The 11,530-nt window shown below is 54.6% G+C and overlaps 1 long non-coding RNA gene across 1 annotated transcript; it reads right to left on the reverse strand.

Annotated features, from left to right (window-relative positions):
* Nucleotides 1-1,869: 1,869 nt before the first annotated feature.
* Nucleotides 1,870-11,145, reverse strand: LOC142028060 (uncharacterized). The gene is made up of 3 exons (XR_012649374.1): nucleotides 10,807-11,145; nucleotides 5,146-5,244; nucleotides 1,870-3,659 (listed from the first exon to the last, which is right to left on the reverse strand). It is a non-coding gene; the product is annotated as an uncharacterized LOC142028060 (long non-coding RNA).
* Nucleotides 11,146-11,530: the final 385 nt, after the last annotated feature.

Raw genomic sequence — 11,530 nt, forward strand, 5'->3', positions numbered from 1 at the left:
GCACCGCGCATGCGCGGTTGCCGAGCTGCCGTAACGCGCTCCGGCTGCTAGGCAACGGCAGGAGCGCCGTAAACCGCGCAGCCGCGCATGCGCGGTGGCCGAGGCGTCATGTCGCGCTCTGGTTGCCAGGCAACAGCGGCGAGCGCCGTAAAAGGCGCACCGCGCATGCGCGGTTGCCGAGCTGCCGTAACGCGCTCCGGTTGCTGGGCAACGGCAGGAGCGCCGTAAACCGCGCAGCCGCGCATGCGCGGTGGCCGAGGCGTCGCGTCGCGCTCTGGTTGCCAGGCAACAGCGGCGAGCGCCGTAAAAGGCGCAACGCGCATGCGCGGTTGCCGAGCTGCCGTAACGCGCTCCGGTTGTTGGGAACGGCAGGAGCGCCGTAAACCGCGCAGCCGCGCATGTGCGGTGGCCGAGGCGTCGTGTCGCGCTCTGGTTGCCAGGCAACAGCGGCGAGCGCCGTAAAAGGCGCAACGCGCATGCGCGGTTGCCGGGCTGCCGTAACGCGCTCCGGCTGCTGGGCAACGCCAGGAGCGCCCCCGCGCATGCGCGGTTGCCGCGACGCCGTGTCGGAGCTCCGGCGACTCGGGGAGGCGCCCGCTGGCCGCGCCTGGGGGGTGCCCGCCTCCGCCCCCTCTTCCCTTCTATCGGCTCTCGGGAAACTGACCGGCGCTGCCCTGGCCCGGCTCGCCTCCGGCGGACCGGGAGCCTGCCGCCGCGGCGGCCGCTTCGCAGCTTCCCGTCCCGCCAGCCCCGGCCGGCCAGGAGGCACCCCTCGCCACCGCCCCCGCCGGAGCGGGTCGCTCGCCTCACCCGCGGTCCCGGCGCTCGCCCGCTGCCGCCGAGACCCGCGCCCTGCGCGCCGCCACGGTGCTCCCGGACGGCGCGCCGGAGGGGTCAGGGCCGGCGCGCGAACGCCGGGCCGCAGTACCACACTTTGCCCACAAGGCGGCAGCACCCGAGGCGGCGGCGCTGCTGCGCACCTGTGCGGCGCCGGCGCTGCTGTTCCGCGCTTTGCCCGCTGAGCGCCCGCCCACACCGCGCACGTGGGGCGGCACCGGCGTTTCCTTACCGGGAGGAAGCAACGAGCGCGGCGGCACTCTCCCCCCGTGCCGCACTGCCGTTACCGTTGGACCACGGGTGCCGTTACAGGGGCACCACCGCGCCTTTGCAGCCTCCGAGCTGTAGTACCCCATTTTGGTCGCCGGGCAGCAGCATCCCCACAACGATCCTCTTCGGAGTATCGGCTGCACGAGGGATGACTGACAGCTCAGCCCAGGAGAGACCAGACACAGGCGGCAACTACTTACTGGGGGCACAGGGCTTACGTTGCCCTGCCCTTTCCCCACTCGCAGCCCGGGCAGTCATCTTCAGCGCCTCCGTTCCAAAAAGCACCCGAGTGCCTGGAGCGTTTACAGCAGTCAAGTGCAAAGAACAGACAAGTCGGGTGGTCGCTTCTGCCCCTGCCCCCCCACCCCATTATCTAGAGAGGAGAAGCAGCACAGGGAGCCTGCAAACGGCAGGGGGGAGCGGGGGGTGGTCCCCTGGACCAAGCCCCCAGGGACCGCTGTATCCCTCTGCATGTGGCATCAGGGTTGCGGGAGTGACAGCAGCCAGTATGCTGGCGACAGATTTTAAAAACAAAAAATAACGCCTGGTTCAGCTGACAGCCTGAAGGCAGGCCACAAGAGACCCAAAGCTGCTCTGTGCCAGAGGGGCAGCTCTGTTCAGCAGGAAACGCCGCGTCCCAGCGCACCAGATGCCAGCGGCCCACCTGCAAGCGAGCGATACCCTGGCGACCCTGGGGCTCAGTTGGGGTGGGCGCACCTTTCCTCACCTCCGTGCCGTCAGAACTCTGCTCTCCCAATCCTGCGCACACGCAAGGCTTCTTGTGCGGGGCTTGTCTCTTATCGAAGAGACGCTGCACGGTGTTACTTACTTACCGCCCCGCCCTCCGGCGTGCAAAGGAATCAGCCGTGAAGCAGGGATAGCAAAGAGGCCTGTCGGGATATTAGTAGTCCTCAGCAGATGACCGTAGAGCCCTCGAGGTTCCATCTTTGCTCCCTACAGGAGCGTGGCTCCGCACTCCTTGCCGCTCCCGCCAGCAAGCGACGCAATTGCCCTTTGCTGCCTGCAACACGCAGTACCTGCACGGCCCCAGTACTGCCGCTTACAGAGCGAGAGGCGCTCGCTATAAAGCGGCAATGAAGAACAAGGACGGCCCGTCAAGATGGCAGGACGAACATAGAGAGCCTCCAGCATTAGCCAGGCAGGGCTTGCAACTCACCTCGTGTCGTGGTTTAACGCCAGCCAGCAACAAAGCCCCACGCGACCGCTCACTCGCTCCACCGCCCCCAGTGGGACGGGGAGACAAGCGGAAGGGCGAAAGTGAGAAAACTCGTGGCTTGAAACGAAAACAGTCCAATCATTAAAAAGAAACAACAACAACAACAACAACAACTTGCAAGGAAAAGAAGAAGAAAAAATGACAGAGAATGGGGTGCAGGCAGCATGCCAGGGGTCTGGAGCCTGACGGGTGGTGGTGGGGGGGGGGTGGAATATAGAGGAGGGAAAGGAAGCGGGGGGGGCAGGAGATAGGAGAGCAGGGGACGCGGGGGGAAACAACTCGCGTGGGTTAAAAACTCGCATGGGTGAAGGGGGCGGGCTGGAGCAGCAGGGGGCATATGGGGGAGAAACACAAGCGGGGGAGAGGGTAGGTGAGGGTACAAAGGTGCATGGGGGGGACACGGGTGGGGATGACCTTACCCCAGGGAGTCCACCCAGGATGATCCACAGCAGGTAACTCGCCTGGGATAACCCGCAACAGAGCATCCACACCAGATCATCCACACTGGGAGGACCCCCGGCAACACCCCTCAAACTGCCTGTGCTTCACCCCCAATCTTCCCCAAACTGGGGAGTTTTCTGCTTTTTCAAAATACTCAGTTTGGGGTGTGTTTCAGTGCTTTTCCACAACATAAAAAGGGGTGATCTTTTGGTTGCGGTTTTGTGCATGAAAATGGGGTGGGTTTTTTGCTTTCCAGCTGCACCAATCCAGGCGGATTTGGCTTTCCCAGGAGTCCCAAATTTGTTTGGTTTTTTCCGTTGCAGACCCAGAATCAGGGGGTTTGGGGTTGTCCTGGTTTCGGCTGGAATAAAGTTCATTTTCTTCTGACTAGCTGGTACAGGGCCATTTTGGATTTAGAATGAGAACAATGTTGACAACACACCGATGCTGTAGTTGTTGCTAAGCAGCGTTTAGACTAAGTCAGGGACCTTCCAGCTTCTCATACCGCCCTGCCAGCAGAGGCTGGGGGTGCACAAGAAGAGTCGCTGAGCTAAAGGAGGATGCCAGGTGAACAGGTCAGCTCGAAATACACCACCTCCTTTACAAGTTAAGAGCGATTGGAACACTTAAAATCAGCACTTAGGCTAATCGATACCATTTTGAACACCTTCTTAGCATACAAGTAAACGCTCTCGCCAGTGTTGGAAAACGTCTCCTCCCTTCCTTACGGCACTGCTGCAGGGAGATAACCCTGGGAGGCTGCGGGACGAGGTCGTACACAATCAGAATCTACGCTTATGGATCCACCGCAACAGCTACAGCCCTTGCGCTGCTGCTGCTGCTGCTTTGCATCTTGCTCGTTTGGTGAATAAAGCTGAAAGCGAAGTGGAAAACTTCAAAGAGCAAAATGAAAAATAAAGAATAAATCTCAATCATTCACTTTACACTAAAAAGGTGTGCCCATGTTTATATACATCCAATAAAAATACTTTTATAGTATAAGTATTTGATTTTCCTTTTCCATTACCTTAACTTGCACAGCTCTGAATTCATACCATTAAATTCTCTCTCTCCAAAGTACACAGTTTTAATGGGACTAGGGGTTTTTGTGCGTGTTGCATAACGCGGAGGGACACCTGGCCAGCTGAGCTGCCCAAGAGAGGTGCTACTGAACTGCCAGGGACACGCACCATTGAAAGCCAGACAGAAAGAAAGTACTTCAGAGCACTCCGTCAAAACATCAGGAAAAAAAAAAACCCATAACATTCAGTTGCCTCTCTTTTTAAACGTTTAGACAAATACCTAACTGCTTACATACACCTAACAAATCATATACTACAGCTATTTGGCAGTTACAGTTTAAACAATGCAAGTCAATTTGTAAAATCCCCACTGCTGCAATACCTCAGACTACCAAAAAGGACTGGTGGGTTTCCTAATGCTTTTGGCAGTACTGAAGCATGCAGAGCAACACGTTTTCATGTTATCTCGACTGCTACAACTGAGAAACCAAAGACCAGCGATGCCATCAACTTTAGGAAGATGGGCTGTGCTTGGGTCTTTGGAAGGAAATTGACTTTTTTTTTTTTCCCCCTCTTTTTTTAAAGAGAGTGAAAAGTCTTGTTACTGATGACTTCTACTGTCAAGTCGATCACCTCTGAAGATCCACTCTGATGGGAAGTTCATAAAACAAAATTTCTTTGAGAGAGAAAGACTTCCATTTTGGAAAATCTCTTTCCAACTGAAGTCAAAATTACACACTGTAGGTTAAAGGAAAAAATACATTACTGAAGCAGTAACTCATCAAAACCACCTCAGGCCTCACTGTCACTAGTTACAAGGCTGCTAATGCTTCCTGGGAAAGCCTGGAAAACACACAGATGCGACGCCCATTTGTCCTGTTTTGCCCGCGTCCCTTCTTTGACCTTGACTGCTTTTAGTACAGATGCTAATTATCTCCGTAACGTTTTTGAGTACTACTATAAGATATTTAAAAAAAAAAAAAAAAATCATTGACTGTAAAAGCATAAAGGTTTTATCATGAAAACAAAGTCTGTTTCTTCTGAACAGCTGAACTCTTACGAACAGTTTCTTCCCTCTTTTAGTACAAAATTAGCTTCACAGTATCATTTACTAGCAAGCACACAGAAACAGAAGATTATGCTTTCAGGAAGAGAAAATAAACTGAGGGAAGTAAACTTTGTATAGGTGTAACATGCTCCAGAACAGAACTTATTTTTAGTATTTCTGTTAAAATATTTCATGTAAAAAAAAGTAGAAGGAGAGCTGGCACACTCTCAACGTTAAAGTCCGTACCGCAAGTACCTTTGCAAAAACGCAGACACACATCGTAGGCGTACCTTGTACTTGCAGGCCACTACGGAATCTTTCCGTCTGTCTCGTACCGTCACGGCAGAAGAAAGGGCAACCACGGCAAAACGGTGCCAGCTGACATCCAGCTGAGAGAAGAAAAAAAAACATTAGCACAAAGCTGGGTAGGAACCCAAAGCTGCCTTTTTTTTTTTTTTTGTGAAGGTTTGTGAAGACAGTACGACTGAGCGGAGGAAAAACTATTTTTGCGTCATCTTCGGTACGGTTGTTGACACGGGCCACTAGAGCTTTTGCATTTTTCAGACAACCGTGCTTTTTTTTTTTTTTTTCCTTTCTTTTTTGACTCACTGGCAACTTTACTTTCACTAGAACTCACTTTCCTAGATACACGCAGGTGACACACATGGAGACCTACCTACATTTTCTCAAGCCTTAGTACAGCCGAGGCTTCATCACCCTATACGTCCCAAGTTGAGTATTTTTGCTAAAGAGCACAGCAACACATCTGTCCTTGTGAACTGCCTCGTTGCAAAAAAGGAATCATTATTTCCAGGCCGTTGCTCCAAACGGGCAAGATCTTTTAAAACCGCAGTTGTGCCACCAAACCCGCTCAGGGTCCCTCCTAGCTTTTGACCGCCCTGAGATTTAACAGGCACACGCTCCATTCCATCTTCCAACAGCAAAAATACGTTAACGCTCTCGGACCCAGAGCGCAACCCTACGGATGTCCACGCACGCACCCTGCCGTTTTGATGAGGAGCCACCGAGCACCCCTGCGAGCACAGCTGCACGCGCCAGATCGGTTTCCCCTACGCCGCGAGTTACCGGTTCCGGTGAACGTAGTTTCTGACGCTTTAAACCGAAAACCGTATCTCGACGCTTCGCCACAGTAGAAACGACCCATCGCCAGAACGCTACAAACACGCAGTAACACCAATTGCAAACCCACAGCAGGAACAGCTCCAGAAATATTTAGACCAGGAACAAGGGAGAAAAATAAAACAGCTTCATCTCACGCACAGGGGAGCGGCAGGCAGAGAAAAGGGTCGGCATTCTGAGCCCTTACAGAAAACGGGCATTCTCCTTCCATTCCCCAGCCCGTCCGTGAAGGTCTAAATACTGCAACACTACTACGGCAACGTCGAGAGCAGGGAACAGCAGCCCTGCCGCTGGACTTGCCACTGACCCATGCTATTTCCGTAGCAGGACGCGTACGCAGAGGGACACGTCTTGCCACACACAGCCCTGAACTTCCTGAAAATTTACGTTTACCAAAAAAAGCCATTTGGAACATATTGCCAAACAACATTCGGCAAGAAAGCTTTGATGCGTTTGACACACGCAAGTTTTTGGTCACTTGCTATTTGCTTCCTGTTGCTGCTGCTGTTCTTCCTTCAGAAATTCTACTCGTAGCCCAGTTATTCACTACTGGTTCAAGCATTTGCCTCCCTGGTATTACCAGCACATTCACAGAGGCAAATAACTTACTTGCTCTTCTACAATTATCCAAACGACAATTACAGCCATGAAAGAGAAGGAGAGGTCAGGCAGCAGAAGAGCTCTGCAGGCTGGCACCAGTCAATATTGCACTCTCGAAGAACAAACAACAACAAAACAAAACCGTGACCCTGTATCCTTCTTTCCTCCCCCCCGCTTCTTCTTTCAGAGCTCATCCCTGCCTCAGCATTTTGTCTTGTCAGAGCATGAAGCGCAGGTGATCCGTACCCTGACGACTTTTGCGTGTGATGAATGCCTGTTCAGAAATAGTCCAGATCTGCAAGACTGGTGTCATTTCTATGGTTTTAATCATCATAACTCACATTTTATTTACTCACGCATTTGTGAGGAAACTAATTAACTTTTAGACACTGCCTCTCCTTTTTTTGAGGGGTGGGGGTGGAAATGTGTTAGAGACTGAAAAACATTACGATTCAGAGCTCCCAACCACGAGGGAGTGGTGGAGAAATCAATGAAAGCAAAGACCAACAGCAGCAACATCAACTGAAAGTTGGCCTTCATTCCGATCACGTACTTAAGCGACTCTCCTTGCAAGTCTATGCCTCGGTCCTAGGAATGACTAGTCCCTTTTTGGAAGGACAAACTTTTTCACTTAAAAGTCCTAGACTGAAGACTCCGCTGAACGGAATGGGGATTGTGCCACGGGACAACATGCCATCAACACTCTTAATGGGGAAGGGAAAAAAAAAACAAAACAAATAAAAATCAAGTACCAGTTCCCATCATGTTTCACTCATTACATTTCTACTGGCATCTAGGTGCTCAAAAATGAACTACAGGGACACCACATATTCCTAAGAATTCAGTTATACATAAAAAAGTAAAAGGCTATTTCCAGCTTGCCCATAAAATCAGTATGAACAGAGAGAAGAGAAACACTCGACCCCCTAAAGAAGCTAACAGGCAGCTCTGAACTTACCAGACAGGAAATTTCATTCTTTCACCTGAAACAAAAACACATCAAGAGACCAGTTCAGGAACAGGGCACGATCTGTTAACAGCGATTTTTCCATCAGCTTTTCGGCACTAGCAGCAAATTTGCCTTCTCTGTGGGTTTAACGTGGAGCATCTGTAGCGCCCTCGAACTCGCAAGTGTTTCTCTCCGCTCCCGCAGCCCGATACGTGCGATTACCTGAGCAGCAAGCGGAATTAACCACGCAGGATTTTCTTCGTGTGACGCGGAAGGTGACGCTGGGAGAAGAGGAGACAAAGAAATGAACCTGCTTGTCACACCCAGCCAACGGTGAAAAGACAGGGGAGGATTCTGCCGGAAGGGCTCTGCACCCCAGGAGCTCCCGCCAGCCAGTTTCTCTCCCCTTTGCCCGGTACCGAGGGGACGACGACACCTCGCCCGTGCCCCCTCGCGGGGAGGGGGGGCTGCCCCAGGTGAGCCGGGGGACCCCCACCTCGCTTCTGCCCGCGGGAACGGACCGGGAGAGACACTCCACGCAGAGAGAGGAGCGTGGCGTGGATTGCATGCCCGAGGGAAGAGGCCGGGCTCCCCGCTGGCAGAAGGACAACTCACCTCCCTGCTGCTCGGAGCTGCTTGCTGCGGACAGCCCTGCCTGCGCCCGGCCGCTCTTCCGCCGTGCTGGGAGCGCAGGCCGGCCGACGGATGCTCCAGCGAAAAGACGCTCCAGCTAATCGCGCCCCCTGCTCGTTACAGCCGCAGGTACTTTTGCCTCTGGCTAATGCACGCTCCAGACAGCGGACACCCCGCCTCGTTCCAGCTCCCGCTTGCTACAGTTCTGGCTCGTTGAAGCCCCAGCTCCGCACTGAAGCTCCGGCTGATTTCAGCTGCTTCTCCTTACAAGCTCCAGCTACGTGCAACGGTCTGGGCTTTCCATAAGGTTGCATATCAACTGCTGTCAGAACTGGAGCATTAGGATTAAACATCAGAGTTACACGCCAAGTAAATATTCGTTAAGTTTGGGCGATTAATTACTTAATAACTATTCCGAGCACCGCAGAAAGAAGAGCTGGACTCAAAGAGGGCACGTGGGGTCTGAAAAGCGCCTTTCCCCCCCACAGACCATCGCAGATGTTGAGCTCGGCCTGCTGCGTGCCGGCCTCCCGAACTTCGGCGTCCGACACAACCAGACCCCCATCTACGGGGAGGGACCACGCACCCTGCCCGCCCCCCGCTTCCCCCCGCAGCCCCCAACACCCTCCCACCCACCTGCAAAACCAGCCAAGCCGGCTCCCGCTTTTGGCCCCCACACCAGCTGACTCGGGGCCCATCTGGGAGCCAAAAAAACCCGGCTGCTGAGCCTGTTCTCAAGGCCCAAACACGCAGGGCCGGACTTCTGTTTCTGGGCCCAAAGCCGCGCAGCTCGGTCTGTTTCCGAGCCCCCAAATCAGCCACGCGAGCCTGTTGTCAAGCCCCAGGAACAGAAAACTTGTTCTCCACTTCTGACCCTGCAGTGCCCACGGGCGACGCCGAGCGTAGCCACCCCACAGGCCTGCACCCCCGGGGCCCCACACGCAGTTTCGGGGAGTGCTCGGGACCTGCAGAGGGCCCGGCCCCACGCCTCTGCAGGGCAGCCCCAGCACAGGCAGGGCATCGCTTCTCGATTGCCGTTTCAGGCTTTATTTCCCCGCCATCACCGGCACGGCCAGGCCCCCCACCCCAAACCTCCCAGCCGAAGCACCCCCGCGGGTAGCCGGGCCCAGCCACCCGGAAAACAAGAAAACCAAAGAGGGAACAACAAGACAGAGACCGTGGGGAAAGGCAAGGGGAAGGACACAGAAACAGAGAGAGCGCGGGAGGGATAGGGAGCAGGACAGAGAGATGGAGCAAGAAAGGAAAAAAGGACGGGAGGCAGAACCAAGGGAAAGAGAGACAAGGACGGGGAGCAGGACAAAGGGACGGAAGAGGAACAAAAATTAGCGACGGGCTGCAGGACAGAGATGAAGGGATTAAATAGACACAGGGAGCATGACAGAAGGACAGAGAGGAGACAGACAAAAGGGACAAAGAGCAGGCCAGCATCGGAGGGGGAAAAAACCAACTGCGATGGGCAGTGGGAGAGAGATATGGAAAAAAGAAAAAAATACTGAGGAACAGAAAAAAGAAAGCAGCGACAGCTAGCTGGACGGGAGACACAGTTAGAAAGGGCGGGAGAGGGAACGGGGCAGAGAAAGACAGACAGAAAAGGTAGCGCAACAAAGCAAGGCAGAGGGACAGCAAGGCGGGGCGGGGGGGGAAGGGACGGGACAGGGGTCTGGACAGAGATGGAGAAATAAGCAGCAGGGACAGAGGAAAAGTGACAGAAAGAGGGACAGGGAACATGGCAGAGAAGGAAAAATGAGGACAGCGGCAGGACGGAGATCAAAAACTGGGACGGTCCTCAGGACAGAGAGGAATACGAATACGAGCAGGGAGCGGGACAAAGGGATACAGCGAGAAACGACGGGACAGGAAGCAAGACAGAGCGACAGACAAGAACGATGACAACGAGAGAGAGAGAGACACTGACAGAGACAGAGACCGTGAGAAGCACAGGGGGTTGGGGAATTTAGAAAGAGAGGTATCAGGAGCCCTGCAGAGAGAGGGAGGGTGAATAAAAAAGGGACAGGAAGCAGCACAAAGGGTCACAGAGAGTAAGAGATGAACAGGAAGGAGGACGGGGACAGTGAGATCCAGAATGACAAAAATAAACAGCAACAGCGAGCAAGACAAAGGGATAGAGAGAGAAACAGAAAGTAGGAAGAAGAGAGATAGGAAGGCAGGGACACAGAGCAGCACATACAGGCGCAGAGAGGAGAAGAACGCCAGGGAACAGGGTAGAGAAATTGGGAGGCGGGGGAAGAGGCAGATGCAGGTCAGAACAAGGAGATGGAAAAGGAAAAAACAGCGACTGACTGCAGGACAAAGACGGGGGGCTGGGGGCGGGGGGGGAGAGGGAGCAGGACAAGAACGCAGAGAGAAAAAGAAAGGGGGGCAGTCGAATGAAAGAGAGAGAGAAAGGGGGAGAGGAAGAGGGAGCAGGACAAGAGAATAGACAGAAGAGGAGAGGTACAGGGAAGCAAAATAAAAATAAAAAACAAAACAAAACAAAAAAAACCCCAAACGTCACAGCAGCACGAGAAAGCTAGGGGGCCAGGAGAGGGGGAGGGAGGGTCTGGGACGCACAAGAGGAGCGACAGGGCCCCGAGGGCCCAGGACTCACCACAGCTCTCGCTCTTGGAGCTGCCAGGAGACCTTGCCAGCTCAGAATCTTCCTTCTCCTTCTCTCCTGTAACTCCAGTCGCTTGGCTGTCCTCCACATAACGGAACACGCGAGCGCCTCGCAGCTCTTACGAGATGAGGCCCCCTAGACACGTAGCCTCGCTCGCTCGCTCACTACGTGGCCGTACCGCGCTGCTGGTCGTGCATACAGACCCTGGCGGTCTGACCTGCTGTGGACTACGAGGAGGGATCCTCCCACACCCAGAGAGGCAGGCTCTCTCTTGCCTGCAGCAGGAGGCAGCTGCCGGCCGGCCTTCCGTTTCTTCTTGTCTACCTTTCTGTGGCCTCTCCAGCTTCAGCAGCTCCCGTCCACAGCCAGCAAGCGCTCCGCCTGTCCCTCTGTGCTCCCGCGCCGCGAGGAGAGGGAGGCCAGGCAGAGACAGCCCACGCGAGCCTGAGGCTGCTGCAGTCAACGGCATCCCCGGGGACGAGCGGACAACCGCACTCACAGCGTGGCCTCTGGGAGAGGGAAAGAGGCAGCAGTGACCGTTATTACCGTAGCTCGACCCTGGCCGGAGCCCCTCCTTCTGCAGGGGCTTCCGCAGACGCCGCTCGTTCCCCGCGCCGCTGCTAACGGCACCCACGTTCAGGGACACTCGAGAACATCGGAGGGCCAGCTTGCTGCCCTCACGACAGGGCTCGGGGGCTGCCTGCGGCTACAGCAC

This window comes from Buteo buteo, unplaced genomic scaffold (genome assembly GCF_964188355.1).
Source record: "Buteo buteo unplaced genomic scaffold, bButBut1.hap1.1 HAP1_SCAFFOLD_131, whole genome shotgun sequence".
NCBI lineage: Eukaryota > Metazoa > Chordata > Aves > Accipitriformes > Accipitridae > Buteo > Buteo buteo.